We start from the raw sequence: 13,223 nt of genomic DNA, 5'->3' as shown, positions 1-13,223 counted from the left end.
TTTTTTTGTTGAGATGGAGTCTTGCTATGTAGCCCAGGCTAGTCTTGAACTCCTGACCTCAAATGGTCCTCCTGCCTCAGCTTCCCAAAGTTCTGGGATTACAGGTGTGAGTCACTATGCTCAGCCTGCCTTCTTTTAAATTGAATACTTTTAATTATTCAATTTTATTATCTTTGTTGACTAATTAGCTAAAACTCTTTGATGTTTTATTTTTGTGATTGCCCTACAGTGTATAGCATGGCTCTGTAGCTTATCACAGTCTAAATTCAAGTAATACTATACTACTGCCTTTAAAATACAAGAACATTACAAGTGTCCTCTTACTTGTTTCTCTGTACCCTTTTTACTGTTGTTTTACTTCTACATATGCTATCAATCATACAACACATTTTTATTTCTTCCTTGATCAATTATATCTTAAAGACATTAAAATAATAGCAAAATATTTTTAAATTTATCCTCAGAGTTAACATTTCTGGTGCTATGTGTGTGTGTGTGTGTGTGTGTGTGTGTGTGTGTGTGTATGTGTGTGTGTGTGTGAGATACAGATCCAGATTTTTGACTGGTACCATTTTCCTTTTGCTTGAAGGATTACTTAGCATTCACCATAGTACAGATCTGATAGTAATAAAGTCTTACAGATTTTCTAAGTCTGGAAGAAAACTTAATTTTGTCTTTGTTTTTGAAGTATAATTTTGCTGAATGTGGAATTCTAAAGTGGCAGATTTTTATTAATTTGAAGTTGTTGCTCCACTGTCTTCTCACTTGGATTGTTTCTAAGCAGAAATTTGTCATCATTCTTATCACAGATTCTCTGTAATTATATTTTTTTCCTCTGGTTGCTTTTAAGATTTTGTCTTTACCAGTGGTTTCCAGCAACTTGAATGTGATGCTATTAGGGGTTGTTTTCTTAATGTTTCTCATAATTAGGATTTCTTACACTTCTTGAGTTTCTGGGTTTATAGTTTTTATCAAATTAGAAAAATTTTCTACTTTTATATTTCAAATAGTTTTCCCCCACTCTCTTCCTCTACATAAGAGACTCTGATTGCATGCATATTAGCATATTTTAACTGTCCCACTGACTATTGATCCTTTAGGCTTTCTTTTTCAGCTTTGTCTCTGTGTTTTATTTTTGATCATTTCCATTGCTGTGTTTTCAAGTTCACCAAGACATACTCTCTTTTACACATCTTCTGTTGGTTACATTAAACATTCTACTATACATGGTTGACTTATCAAAGTCTAACATAATTGATATTTTTACAATTCTTTCTAGACAATGCAATGACCTGAAAACCTTTTAACTTTATCACCTCCCCAACTTATATGACATTGTTGTCATATATTTGATTTCTACATACATTTTAATACTCATGAGACATAACTATCATTTCAATCAGCCAATGTTGAATATATACTCCCATTGACTCCCTTGTTTTCTCTCTGTTTCTTTCTTAATTTCTGACCTCACTGTAGAGTCAATTTCCATCTAATTAGAGAAAAATGTTTAGTATTTTCATTACTGCTGGTCAACAAATAATGAATTATTATCATTTTTGTCTTAAAATATATTTCATTCCTAAAGGATACTTTCACTAGGTATAAAAGTCTGGATTGTCAGGGTTTTTTGCAGTCATTTAAACATATTATTCTATTGTCTTCTGACAATATTCTCTATTGAGAATTCAGTCATTAGCCCATTATCACTCCTTTAAAAGCAGTATGCCTAAAACCCCTTCTGGCTTCTGGTGGTAAGATTTTTTGTAATATACTTAAGTGTGGTTTTCTTTTTAGTTATACTGCTTGGAGTTCATAGGGCTTCTTGATTCATAATCTTTTTAATCTTTTTTTTAGCTGCATCTTATCTTCTATTTCACCTGAATCTAATTTGCTATTAAAACCATGTGTACACATTTTCAATTACTTTATTTCAATTCTAGAATTTTCATGTGAGTTCTTGTTAGACTTTCTAGTTCTCTAATAAAGTTATTAATTATCGTTTATCTTCCTGAATATAGAACATAGGGGAGCTCCTTTGTTGTTTATGTTTGAATGTTCCAGTATCTGGGGATCCTACGGGTCTTTTTCTGTTATTGGATCTTTCTGCAGGTTTTCCTTCATATTGTCTTGCTTCCTCATATTATGATTATTCTAGACAAAATTTAAGACCAAGATCTATTTTATCTTCCTTCAGAAAGGTTCTATATTTCTTGAGTGTGCAAGATACCTGGAAGCACTAATACTGCAGGAAACCCTTACTCTAATATTAAGGGTTGCAATGGTACAAAGCTGAGCTTCTCTAGTTGTAAGGCCTACTGTTTGTTTATTCATATTCTTAGGACACAACCCTCAGAGTCTCAACTAAAGTAAGAGTGGTTCACTCGTACCTATAGCTTGAGCGAGTCCTGGTAATCAATACCTGTTGCCTTAGCCCTAAAAGATTGTCAAAAGTGCCACTCAATCTCTCCATACTTGGAAGGGAAGAGAAGAAAACATCAGTGTTAAAGGAAAGCCCCCAAATATTCTAGTTATTGCCCTAAACATCCATCCTCCTCAAGATCCTGGTCTAGTAATTTATCTCTAATTTGTCATCTCTTCAATATATTCAAATAGACTTTTTAGAATATTTTTCCAGCTAGTCTAATTTTTCTCAGCCAGGGGGTTGGTTTGAGCTATTTAATGTGTCATTTTCAAAAAAAAAGGAAGTAACATTTTTTTCACTTGCCTTCATTTTTTAAAATCGTTGCTACGGCAATGAGGACTAACAATATTGGCAAACAAAGTTTGTGGCTGGTAGTGAACAATCGTTGGAATATGGGGTCATTTATAGTTTGAGTGTATGTTGTTTTGATTCTACCCAAGTGATTAAACCCAGAGATGTTTCTTACTTCATTGTTAATTTAATTAGCATAGATAAACCCAACCTCAAAGATTGGTCTCTCTGAACTCCCAGAAATTCTTCTCTGAAAGACTTATTTGGCCTTTAGCCAAAATACTTATATTGCAATTCAATTGTTTTATGTCTGTAAGTTCTCACTCCTTGAGTAGTTTGCAAGGCACTTTGGGGTTAAGAATATATCCTAAATTTCTTTATATCTTCTGATCCTTAAGGTGATCTATCTCATTAAAATGATAGGTACTAAACAAAAAATTCACTGAATTAGGTTTGAATACCTCCAATGCATTCAAGAAGAAGCCCAAACTTATTTTGTTGGCATTGAAGATCTTCATGAGCAGCCGCCATATTCTCCAGCTCTATTACAGGCCTGCCTACCCAGTGTCTGACATAAGAAGTCTCTCTCTAGTCCTGCTGAACTGCCATGCTATCCCCTAACCCATGTCACTCTCATAGCTATACCTTTATTGGTGCTGTTCTCTCTGCTTGAAATGCCTTACTTTCTGTCCTGCGCTCTCTCTCCATAACTTTCCATATCTGGCTTCTGCTAACTTGTACTTAGCCATGAAAACCCAGTTTAGACATCACCTCCTCTAGGAAGCCTTCCCTGATGTACTCAAGATTGGGGTAAATACCTGTTTACCCCATTACAGTCCTTTCAACACTGTATCATAGTCATCTCTTTAATTTGTATGTCTCCCACACTTAACAGTTTCACAAGAGACTTACTAATTCATTGTTTATCTGATCATTGTTTTCCCAGCTCCTAGGTCCTCAATAAATGTTGACTAAGTGACTAAATAGAGGAGTAGAGGAAATGAATGAAAACAGGCTAAAATAAGTCAATTTTTGAAAATAAATCAAATAACAGATTATAAAAATATGCAAATGAATTTTTTGGAACATAGCATCAGACCTCAAACAATTATAATAAAGAAATAAAAAAGTCATGCACATCAGGGAAAATCCTTAAAGAAGAGGAAAAAAAGTAAATACAATGTCAATCTTTAAAAGAAAGGAAAAGAAATATTGGTCAGCCTAAAACACAGTGCCAGGGAAGTTACGAAGATAAATCATCAAAATGATCAATTTGCAATCACCCAGAAGAACATAACAGACTGGGTAGCAACCAACATGGCTTTTAGAGGAACAAATCATGCCAGACCAATTTAATTTCCTTCTATGATAGAGTGACAGGCCTTGTAGATAAAAAGGATGCAATAGATGTAATCTCTCTAGACTTCTGTAAGCCTTTGATTCTGTCCTACCTGACATTCTCATCAACAAACTGGGGAGATCTAATCTAAACCACACAACTATTCAGGGGATGCACAGCCCACCAGACAGAGGCACCCAGAGAGCACTTGTCAATGGCTCAGCATTTACCCAGGAGAACATTACTAGAAATAGTCTTGTCGTGGTGCCTAGGATAATTTGACTCTTTTACAGCCAAATAAAAGGTTAAAGTATAAATAGAGGTGTGTATATAATAAAGGATATGTTTACACAGCAACATCTGCAAATGTATTTGAAGTTCGAGGAGTGTTTCTGCATAGAACTACTTGGCATACAACAAATGGATCAGTAAACAAATATGTGCTTTGAGAGTGACTTATGTTCATACTGAAGAGATTGTTTTACCTAAAAATTGCAGCCCTAAGTCCGTAATAGTACCCTGGGAAGCACTGTAACACCACCACCAGCAGCTCTGCCTATACTGTTTTCTTGAGTGAAGTCTCTGATATCTCCTTCTATCATGTTTGTTCTGCATCATGTGGATTGCTGTTCCATCTTCTGCCGTCCTCTTCCCAGCATCCTCCACTGTCCAAATGATCATTTCAGCCTGACCTTCCCCCTTCCCATTCTATCTCACAGTATCTACCTTCGCCCATAACATCTGACCATCCATTCTTACCCATGTTTTCTTCCCCTGCTCAATATCCTGTAGGTACAGGTAGATGAGATAGAATGAATGGAAACTCAAGCTAATAAAAAAGTTAATAAAATTTAGAGATGAGATAGACCAAAGACCATCAGGGTTACACAGGATTTTGTTTGTTTGTTTGTTTGTTTTTGAGACAGAGTCTCACTCTGTTGCCCAGCCTGGAGTGCAGTGGTGCAATCCTGGTTCACTGCAGCCTCTACCTCCCAGGTTCAAACGATTCTTGTCACTCAGCCTCCTGAGTAGCTGGGATTACCGGCAGGCACCACCACGCCCAGCTAATTTTTGTATTTTTAGTAGAGATGGGGTTTCACCATGTTGGCCAGGCTGGTCTCAAACTCCTGACTTCAGGTGATCCACCTGCCTCGTCCTCCCAAAGTGCTGGGATTACAGGTGTGGGCAACTGCGCCAGGCTGGGGTTATTACATTTTTGTAATTAAAAAGTAAACTTTAATGTCGAAAATGCAAACTTGAGGAGGGCAGAAAGATCACACACAAGGCTATCGCTTCACACTTGGAGGGTTGCACAGCCATTACTCTCAATGGCAAAAACTGCAATTACTTTTGCACCAACCTAATACAAGAAGCATGATGCCAGCATCTGATTGGCTTTTGGAAGGGCCTCAGACGGCTTTTGGGAGGGCCTCACACTGCTTCTGCTCAGGGCAGAAAGTAGAAGAGGAGTGGGTATGAACAGAGATGACATCTCAAGAGAGAGAAACTGAGGAAGCCAGACTCTTTAACAACATGCTCTCAAAAACTAATCCATTCTCAAAGAAGGGAGAACTCACCCCAAAGGAGAGCACTAATTTATTCACGAGGGTCCTGTCCCCATGACCTCCCTCTAGGCCCCAGCTCCTAACACTGCCACATTGGGAAACAAATTTCAATATCAGTTTTGGCAGAGACACCACATCCAAGCCATAGTGCACAGTGAAATAAAGCAGTATTCGGCTGTTAGATGATACTGTTATTATCACTATTGTATAGAGATGACTTCCCTTTAGAGGTCATAAAGGGCCTCAGAGCAGCTATACTTCTGCAATTTTATGATTTTGTGCAACTTGTGGACTAAAGATAAAGCAAGGGCTGCTCTGCCCTCTGGGGAAAGAATCTTAACTCTGAAAGGGCCAATTAGATTAAACATCCTTTCTTGAAAGAATAAACTAACAACTAAATGGAATTTGTATTTTGTAAAAAAAAAAAGCAAGTTAGATTTTGCTTAAGATGAACTTAGAATCAATTTCCAGGTCTTTTTCTTCATAGAAACCATTAAGCTAGACTCCAGAAGTAAATATAACAGGTGGTAATCGTGTATATGAGGTAAAATAGAGAATTGTGGTTTTATCGAGAAAATACAAGCCAGAAATAGTTCTAAAGCACTTCTTCATTCTAGACATCTAATCAATATTTCAGATGGCAGAATGACAGAAAGAAATCCTTTCATATCTTTAATTTGTTTTGTATATGTAGATTATAACAGGTAATCATAATAATACCTATCATAGGCTTACTGATTTCTAAGTTGCAAAGTTTCATCCACATACTTTATCTCCTTGGATTCACACTATTTCTGAAAAGTAAATAGAAAACATTATTCTCATTTCGCAGGTGAGGATAGTGGGATAATAGATACAAAGTCACATAATTGAATACTGGTTGAACTTGTACCTAAACCAAGACCTTTGATTTCTAGGAGATGATTATTTATTATAATTTTTATACAGCTGTTGGTATATTTTGAATATATACTCTCTGTCAAGGTTGTGAGTATCATTCTCATGAGGCTGTTTGCAAATTCTAAAAGTTCATTTGTAATGAATTGGATATTTATTTGTACTTAATAAAATAAATTTCAGGGTGTGGAAACAGTGGTTTTCTGCCATTCAATTAGATGACTCAACCAGCCCGTTGTTAGTGAAGTCTGAGCAAATGAGGTACTGAGATGACAAAAGAATGAGTCAAAGATGGAGGCTGAAAAGGTGTCTGCAAAGTCCAGGACCTGGAATTATCAGCTATGAATTAACGTACTTTGGAGGAAGAGTTATAGTTCATGTTGTAAATATGATGATGCTTTTATTCTAAGTATATTTTATGCAGTTCACTTGAATTCAATCAGGAAGCCAAGGCACAGAGAGTGATATGGTTTGGCTGTGTCCCTACCTAAATCTCATCTTGAATTATAACTCCCATAATTCCCACATGTCATGGGAGGGACCTGGTGGGAGGTAATCGAATCACGGGGACGGGTCTTTCCTGTGCTGTTCTCGTGATAGTGAATAAGTCTTGTGAGATCTGATGGTTTTATAAAGCACAGTTCTCCTGCACGTGCCCTCTAGCCTGTGTCATGTAAGATGTCCCTTTTCTCTTCCTTTGTCTTCCACCATGATGGTGAGGTATCCCCAGCCTCACAGTGGAACTGTGAGTTCATTTAACCTCTTTCCTTTGTAAATTACCCAGTCTTGGGTATGTCTTTATTAGCAGCATGAGAACAGACTAATACAAGGGGTTAAGTTGCTCACAGCCTCCCAGCTAGTAAATGGATGAACCAGGATTCCAACCCTGGCTGAAGAACCCAGGCCCTTAAAATAGTTTTAACAATAATACCAACCTCACAAAGTTCCTATGAACATCAAAATGAGTTGATAGATGTAAAATGCCCAGCACTGTACCTGGCACATAGTAAGCATTTAATAAATATTTAAGAAATATTTTATTACTAATAATATTATAGTCTGCTATCTCTCAAAATGTAAAATATGAAGCCAGTGACAAATAAAATCAGAACGATCCATGTTCCAGAAAAATTTCATTAAAAGAAAATGAGGAGGCCGGGCGCGGTGGCTCACGCTTGTAATCCCAGCACTTTGGGAGGCCGAGGCGGGCGGATCACGAGGTCAGGAGATCGAGACCACAGTGAAACCCCGTCTCTACTAAAAATACAAAAAAAATTAGCCGGGCGTGGTGGCGGGCGCCTGTAGTCCCAGCTACTCGGAGAGGCTGAGGCAGGAGAATGGTGTGAACCCGGGAAGCGGAGCTTGCAGTGAGCCGAGATCGCGCCACTGCACTCCAGCCTGGGCGACAGAGTGAGACTCTGTCTCAAAAAAAAAAAAAAAAAAAAAAAAGAAAATGAGGAACATTTACTAAAATGGGGGATTTTCAAGGATAAATCAACTCAGAATTAAGCACCAAAGAGTTTTAATGCTCGGAAGAAATGCATACAAGATACTGGGGCATAAAGTGAAAAAGAATGATTGACCAGAAGAAAACTAAACTGACTACTGACTAGCACAGTAGGAAAACCAACATATCCAAGTTGGTGTGTGTGGTTGCGTGCGGAAAGCAAAGCAATGCAGAACGTTCATGGTCCTTCTCTCCCCATCTCTCCCCAGTATCCTCCTCTTGTCTTCTGAGTTCCCAGGTATGCAGACAACCAGAAGGCCTTTGTTCTTTTTTGACCCTATTTTTATTTTTATTTACTCATTTGTTTTCTGAGACAAGCTGTTGCTGGGGGACCCAGGCTGGGGTGAAGTGGCACAATCTTGGCTCACTGCAGCCTCTACCTCCCGAGCTCAAGTGATTCTCCCACCTCAGCCTCCCAAGAAGCTGGGACTACAGGCAAGTACCACCACGCCCAGCTAATTTTTGTATTTTTTGTAGAGACGGGGTCTCCCCATGTTGCCCGGGCTGGTCTCGAACTCCTGGGCTCAAGCAATCTGCCTGCCTCGGCCTCCTAAAATGCTGGGATTACAGGTGTGAGCCACCGCATATAGCCTTGACCTTATTATTATTATTATTATTATTATTATTATTATTATTAAGAAAGAGTTTTGCTCTTGTTGCCCAGGCTGGAGTACAATGGCACAATCTCAGCTCACTGCAATCTCTATTTCCTGGGTTCAAGCGATCCTCCTGACTCAGCCTCCCGAGTAGCTGGGATTACAGGTGCCGGCTACCATGCCTGGCTAATTTTTTTGTATTTTTAGTAGAGACGGGGTTTCACCATGTTGACCAGGCTGGTCTTGAACTCCTGACCTCAGATGATCTGCCTGCCTCGGCCTCGCAAAGTGCGGGAATTACAGGCGTGAGCCACAGTGCCTGACTGGCCTTGACCCTATTATTAACAAAGAGGAAAAATCAAGCCATCCAGTGCGGAAAACCTACAGGATGAGCAGGAAGGTCAAATCAGCTGGGCCCCTGCTCAACTTCCTGCTGGCATATGTGAGCGTCGATGTAGCCTTCCTGATGAATATCAGTTTTATATTCCTGGTTTGGATTTCCAGCAAGATGAAGGGTAGGCAGTCTGTCAGCCCGAGCATCACAGAGCAGAGAACTCCTGTTTGATCTTTTGACCTTACTTCATTGTCAGAGATGGAATTGTGTTGACAGCAAGGCTGGATGTGTGAGCTTGCGACCTATGCAGAACCAGCAGACCCTCAGGCTTAGAGGATCTTGCACTTGATTTAGTGCTCTGCTATCACTGTCTTGAAACTCTTAATAATTTTATCTTTTTCTAATGTTTTATAAGTCACATCCAATGAGACAATGGGGAATAGGTATGAGCAGCAAAAATACTCACAACATGTGCTTCCTCTGTTCCTTGTCGCCTTATTCATGTTGAACATTTGTGATGCCCCGTGACCCATGGTGTGTAGGAATTCGGAGAGACTCAATGAGAGCACAAGATCAGTGTGTTGTGTTATTAGAAGGGGCATGTATCAAGAAGTGAAACTGTAATCCCAGCACTTTGGGAGGCCAAGGTGGGTGGATCATGAAGTCAGGAGATCGAGACCATCCTGGCCAACATAGTGAAACCCCGTCTCTACTAAAAATACAAAAATTAGCCAGGTGTTGTGGTGCGTGCCTGTAGTCCCAGCTTCTCGGGAGGCTGAGACAGGAGAATCACTTGAACCCGGGAGGCGGAAGTTGCAGTGAGCCGAGATGCGCCACTGCACTCCAGCCTGGGTGACAGAGTGAGACTCCGTCTCAAAAAAATAAATAAATAAATAAATAAATATAAGTTAGTTCTGTGCAGTGCTTCCTCTGTTCTGGTAACTATAACTGCATATGCATACATGAGCTACAAAACATGCATTGTGTAATTTCAGTCATTTTGCATACTAGTTAAATGCTCTTATCTCAAAAAAATATATGAGTTCTGTGCAGTGCTTTCTCTGTTCTGGTAACAATAACTGCATATGCATACATGAGCTACAAAACATGCATTGTGTAATTTCAGTTATTTTGCTTACTGGTTAAATGCTCTTATAATTTCATGCAAAACTAGCATCGTACAATATTAAAATGAGTGGTGAAATCCCTACTAATAATTGACATTTTTAAATTTTCTTTACCAAGAATGGTATTAAACAGCAAATAGGAAACACCATGACTCTCGAGAGAGGGTGAGTTCATGGAGGGAAAGAAAAAGCTTTGTCTTATAATGCCTTTCACAGAACTTTTCTCCTGCTTTTTTGAACAAGAGGCCTTGCATTTTTATTTTGCTCTGGGTCTGCCAATCATGTGGCCATCCCTGGTTGGCACATTCTATGTGCCTATGAGCAATGTGTTTCTGAGGTACCCCTTTCTTGTTGGAGTTTATTCCTGCGTGTCGTGAGTCACTGCTTGGCACAGGGGACTTATGTGTTTGGGAAGCCAGGCCACTTAGATTCCCACTGCCCTAGAGCCTCGGATCTATCATACCTGTTACCTCATTCCCTAGATATCCCTCACCTTGGCTGGGCTAAGTCCGCTTCCTTTGTGTTCGCCACGATCTCGGTGAGCTTCACTAAGAAGCACTCTTTATTCCATTTGGCTTTGTTCCTACATTTTCTCTTCCTCACTGGACTATTAAGTAGCTCTTGGATGATGAAGACAAGGAACTGCATCCTTCATCTTATGTCCAGACCCTGAACACAGGCCCCTGCAGATGACAGTCACTCACAGACTAAATGACATCTCATCCTCCCAGTGCCCACCTCCTCCCACCCTTCATACACCTCCTCACACGTGTGCAATAAATAAAACCCTTTTCCCCCTAGTGTCTAATTGTAGAAGATAGAACTGTTTTGTTGTCTCTTAATTATCCCACTGGACTAAATACAAGGGCAAATAATCTAATTCTACCTGACATGCCCTGGCAACCGACAAGCCTCTTCTTCCTTCTCATAGTGCATTTCTCAAAGGGAAATGCAGCATATAAATGATAGCGTCAAGTTTTACAGACCTGAATCTGAGTCCCAGTTTGGCTTCTAACAAATGCCTCCAGCCAAACCATTCAAGTTATCTGAGCTTTAATTCCTTCATTTTATTAAACTGTGTAATAATAGTACCCCTGATGTGAAATATGCATATCATTTCTGTAACATCTTCCATACAGTTTGTTGATTCATAATACATAACTGACTTTATCATTGTTATCCCTGCCTTCAGGGAGGTTAATATATTTTAGGTTCTACATTGGTGTTATATCCTCTGAATGAGTAGATTAGAAGCAACAAAGACCAGAGAAGTTTGTCAAGCACCAGCTCCTGAACCTGAGCCAAGAAAATCAGTGGGTCAAAGCACTATTACGATGCACTCTGCTTCTCGGATTGAGAAGAGTCCATGGATGAGCTGGATCCTGAAATAAATAAATACTGCTGGTCTTTTATGAGAAGTAAGGGGTAGGCATTCCAGGCTACAAGGAAAGCATAAGCAAGAGTGTGCACATGACTGTGTTCATCCATCCCTATGACAGTCTATGCACAAGGGCAGGCAGTAAGCATAGGGGGCAAAGGGATAGGTGACCCAGGAACTTGTATTATGTGCCAGCTTCGAGAGCACATGGTTCCTATACTTTTGGAGTTGAACAAAACAGTCACTACTAACGCTTGGCCAGTGAATCCTGCTAACTGTGCATTTGTATCAGTAGAGAATGTCCAGTATATTTGCTTAGCCTCTGTGGTCTGAATCTGAGCACAGGTCACTTACAGGTAGAGACTTCACCTCCTTTAGGCCAGGTTTCCTTTTATAGATCAGGCCAAAAGCTACTTGCTTAATTGCATCAAAGACTAATAAACGTCAGTGTCCAGTGAGACCCTGATCTCCAGGCACTCTGCTTCTCTTAGTTGAAAATAATAGTTCTTAGAGAAGGGCATTTTTAGGAGGGATCTTTTCTTCTTCAATATTTAGTGGACAGCAACTTTGAGGGCAGAAGGATAAGCAAGGCATTGTCCCTGCCCATAAGAAGACTCAACTCACAGTCTTTCATGTAATATCAGAACAAGACACCAATTTTATTCACCAGCTAGAGAGTGGACTTCTTAAACTGAACACTGGGACTTATGTTGCCAAAGTAAGGGCCGTGTGTGTGTGTGCACGTGTGTGTATGCATGCATGTGCAGATGAGAGCAGATGAGGGAAGAATGATCAGAGTTTGGGCAGAGATGAAGTAACAATGACAGCTAATGAATCGACCAGTGGCTGGTGGTGGCAATAGCTTCAAGGACTGAACACAGAAGCAGAAACTATTTTAGGTCATACCTTTTATTGCTGATGCTTTGCAAAAGAGCATAGATTTCCTTCATACATCACTGGCCTTTTTCTCTGGCTTTTCTCTTCCTTATCTGTAAGTAACCTTTGGAACAACGAATATTTAAGACCCATCTCAAAGTTTTTCCAAGATTGAGCTTTGATGTGATTGGCTGCTACTTAACAAACACAAGGAAGCTCCTTATTTTATCAGCCATTTATTTGATCTTCTTTCTTAGCCCTCTCCAGGACAGCACTCATAAGGAGACAGTATTCCTGAAGGCCCTTTATGGCCATGTGAAGAGAAACTTCTCTGCAGACTTGGTTCTGCGTACACACATCGTTCCTAAAATGGAATGCCAGCAATGTTGCCTAAAGCAACCCGACACACACAACAATATGTGTATTCATTGGAACATTAAACAGTAAGACAATCCTACAGCACAGGTTTTCAATCTGTAGATTACCAGCCCTTAGAGCCTAGCTTCAGCCCGCTCCGTGCATCACCCTCTGCCCCCAGAAAATGCATTTTACTGCACATTTTGTGGCAAAGCTTATGACAATTATCACCCAAATCCATAATTAGCAAGTGGTAACATATAGGCAGATAGATCCACTTAAGGTGACATCTCTGACAGATTGACATCCCCCCCACCCACTCACCTTCAAAAACCCCTGCAAGGCTCTTCATTTTAAATGTGACCACACTCAAACACAATGCTGGCAAGCCTAGTCTTGTGTTCGTGGAGGGGGGAGGGGGTTATAAAAGCGACATGTTCACACAAGCATGGCAGAGCCCATGCATAAACCATTTGGTTTTGCAATTAAAAACAGGTTTGACTTCCTTCTGCAACAGTAAGACAACGTCAA

This window comes from Symphalangus syndactylus, chromosome 10 (genome assembly GCF_028878055.3).
Source record: "Symphalangus syndactylus isolate Jambi chromosome 10, NHGRI_mSymSyn1-v2.1_pri, whole genome shotgun sequence".
In the NCBI taxonomy this organism is placed as follows: domain Eukaryota; kingdom Metazoa; phylum Chordata; class Mammalia; order Primates; family Hylobatidae; genus Symphalangus; species Symphalangus syndactylus.
Note: the sequence above shows the minus strand (reverse complement) of the source record.